We start from the raw sequence: 3,751 nt of genomic DNA, 5'->3' as shown, positions 1-3,751 counted from the left end.
ATTTTCAGTTTTATAAGGGGAAATCATCATATAAACAACCACTATCATTATTACTGCTGCTAACTCAGGTATTTACTACCAGCTAACATTTATGGAGTACTACATATATTCCAGGAACAATAATAAATTATTTAAATATAGTTCCTCATTTAACCCTTTGAGTTCGATTTATTATTATTCCCATTTTATGGATGATAAAATGGAGGTCTTGAAAATTCAGGTATATTGCCAAGGGTCACAAGGCTAATAGCCATGATTATGATATAGACCCTCTGACTCTAAAATCCATGTTCCTTTCCCTACCCTATATTGTCTCGCTAAGTATAATAAAGTGATCAAAGTTCTGAGATTGCTTCCATGTCTAGGATATAGTGTGGGTACAAAAGAAGTGACCTATTTGTCCTACGAGGCAGAAGAGACTTTAGAGGAGACATCACACTCAGGTTAAACTTGGAGTGGGAGCGAGGGTTTCTCCAGGTGAACCAAACAGCAAAGGCAGCCAGAACAGAGAAGCAGTATCAGCATTGCATCACGTTTTCTAAGGGCAACGTAAACCTGGCTACCGACAAGTAATGTAGAACTGTTGGAGGAATTTTGATGAGAAAAATGAGGGAGACAGGAGCCATGTCATACTCAGGAGACACTTTATACACAAGACAATGGAAAGTGTTAATGATTGTGCTGTGAAGAGTCCTCCTTTATAAATACTGCACTGAAGAGTTAGGCAGCTATTTTGACTAGATGAATGTCAGACAGTATCTTGAAAAAAAGAATGGACTTGAATTTAAATGTTATGGTAGTAAATTAGAAGTGTCACAAGCTCCATCTGACCATTTGCCATTCTTTCCCAGCTTCTCAATCATTGAAAATTGATGTTGGTTGTATGTGAGTAGACTTCAGCTATAAATGTTTGATTGAGACTTTAATTAATTTGGGTCAAAATTAAAGCAATGGTACCTGCTTTAATTTTATATAAATTTTATATATAAAGTATATAATTTTATACTTTATCATAAAACTTTCACATATATTTTCACACATAATCCTCCGATAATCCTGTGAGTTTAGTAGCATAGTTGCATGCTACCATTTGAAGATAAAGCGAGCAGCAGAAAGATAAAATTTTTGCCAAAGACTCAATAAATAGTAGAGTCAAGACCATAGACCGGCCTTTTTGTTCAATCCAGAGTTATTTTGCATATCATCATAATCATCTTCATCCGAATCAAATTATCTCTCATTCTATCATAATTATGCTAGGTCCTTATTTAAAGAAATTAAATGTCTATAATTCCTCAAATATTTTCATATACTGTATTATTCTTTTACATCTGCATACACATTTATTTCTCCTCAGTAATAGATTTTGTGATGGATTTAATATTTTCCACTGGTGATTGTCTACATCTCAGAAATGTCACCTGTCAAGTATATCAATTTCTTCAGTAAATAGAAAGCTTTTTAGTACTTTTATATGAGCTTTGAACTTAACTTCACCTGGTTTCCATTATGTTGTAAGGTGCTTTAGAGGTAGAAATGAATTTTTGGTTGGCTCACTAACCAGTGAAAAATTATTTTCTTGCCTTCTTCGATTTTAAATTTTTGTAGACACTCATTTGAGTTATACATCAGCTGTGGTAAAATGGAAGTAGCTTTGTATCAGCAAAGCAGAAACTATTCTTAATATTAAAATAGTCTATTCTTGTTTTCTTTTTCTTCACAGAATTTAATTGTGTTCATTTTATTTATTTGAATGTCAAAATTCTCTAGATTCCTGCCACTTTTTGTGATTTTTGAGTGAATAGAGAAGCGTAGAAAAAAAGCTGAATTTAATTATTGTTTATTTATTTATTTTTAATTTTATTTTTTTAATTGAAGAAATGGTTAAATTTTTTTTTATTCCCATCTACCTCCCCCCGCCACCCTTTGGTAACCACTAGTCCATTGTCCATGTCCATGAGTCTCTGTTTGTCCTGTTCATTTGTTGCTTTTAGGTTTATATGCCACATATAAATTATATCATGTGATTTTCAACTTTTTCTGGCTGGCTTATTTCGCTTAGTATGATTATTTCAAGGTCCATCCATGTTGGTGCAAATGGCAGTATTTCATCTCTTATGGCTGAGTAATATTCCATTGTATATATGTACCACAGGTTATTTACCCAATCATCTATTGTAGGACACTTCAGTTGCTTCCATGTCCTGTGAATAATGTGAATAATGCTGCTATGAACATTAGTGTGCAAATATCTTTTCAGATATGAGTTTTCAAGTCTTTGGGGTAAATACCCAGTAAACTATTTATCAATTCTTATTTTTTTGAGGAAACTTCATGGTGTTTTCCATAGTGACTGTACCAATTTGATTTTTGTTAATAACCACATGAGAAAGGGATGAAAGACCCTCTGATTCTCAGAGCTTCATTACCACTACTTATCTAGCAACATAATTTAGTAATTAACAAGCTTATATTGGAATCGATTTATCTATGCCTGATAAAAGAAAAAAATTCTTAAGACCCTTAAATGAAAAAATATATTTCTACCTTCTGAATTTCCTTATTAATATCTTCTAACTTGTCATTAGGCTTTATTCATAGGAAAGTTAAAGTTGTCAGTATCACAATTCTAAAATGACTATTCATTTATGTCTTTCCACATATTGCTCACATGAACATATATGGTCACAGAGTAATTCATGACTGTGTAGGTGATGATTAGAAAATATTGCTTTAAAAGAGAGTAAAAAAATTGTGTGTATGTGTGTACAAAATATAAATATATGCAATATAAGGATGATGAATGTTTACAATAAAAAGTATGATAGAAATTAGTTGGATGATTTTATTCCTTTTTTTTTACACTTTTGGTTGCTGTTGTTTCTATGGAAATTGACTATTTAGGAAAATTCAATTTCCTTCTGGGAAAAATTGAATGCCGGGTAGTTTATAGACACTGCAAATTTTCTGAGTTAGAAGGCTTGAGCTCCACTTCTAGCTCTGTGGTTAGCTGGCTAACTTTGAGGAAAACTATGCTTCTTTTTCTATACGTGTAATAGTGTGATCATGTCTACCCAATCTAAAATGGCTTTCTTGAAAATAAATTAAAATATAGCCCTCGAGAGACTTTGATAAAGAAGGTAAAGGTGTTATTCAAATTATATGTTGTAAGTAATTTTTTGTTTAAATCAGGTCAGTTAGAAGTCAGTTAAATGTGACAATACAGACTTTTTTAGCCAAGGCAAGATATTATAATGTTTGTGTGCAAATCTAAGTTATGGTTTGCATAGCCCAGAAAAAAGTTCTAGGAATTAAATTGGAGTCTAAAATCTGAACGCTCAATGCAGGGTAAGACAAGTGGTCAGCCAGAGCATAACTTATAGCTTAGCCAGAGAAATAATCTTTGTTAAGAAAGAATTTGGTAGAAAAATGAATATTGCTTTCCTCTTCTTACCACCTCTAGGCCCCAGAATCTTGACTAGAAGAGTTATATAGGAGCAAGAATCAGGTATCTCTAAAGATTCTTTTACTCAAAAAAATTTTAAGGTAAGTGGATTTGTGAGAATGACTGACTTAATTTCACACTCAGTAATGACACCTGAGTACAGTAAATTGGTCCTGAATCTGTCTGTGTCCTCACATAGACGCTAACCTAAGAGGAGGAGAGTTGGGTTCTGATTTATTCAAGATCCTTACGAGTGGCCAGCATGGCTCCTCTCCTGTGAGCTAGAATGTGGGTCTCAGTTCAGAG

At 33.0% G+C, this 3,751-nt stretch overlaps 1 protein-coding gene across 2 annotated transcripts in view; it reads left to right on the top strand.

Annotated features, from left to right (window-relative positions):
• ADGRB3 (adhesion G protein-coupled receptor B3) overlaps positions 1 to 3,751 on the top strand; it is a 693,186-nt gene that overhangs the window by 152,035 nt on the left and 537,400 nt on the right. The gene's annotated exons all lie outside the window — the stretch shown is intronic.

The sequence above is a fragment of the Pteropus vampyrus genome, unplaced genomic scaffold (assembly GCF_000151845.1).
Source record: "Pteropus vampyrus isolate Shadow unplaced genomic scaffold, Pvam_2.0 Scaffold64, whole genome shotgun sequence".
NCBI classification, from domain to species: domain Eukaryota; kingdom Metazoa; phylum Chordata; class Mammalia; order Chiroptera; family Pteropodidae; genus Pteropus; species Pteropus vampyrus.
Note: the sequence above shows the minus strand (reverse complement) of the source record. Positions and strands in the feature narration are given on the sequence as shown.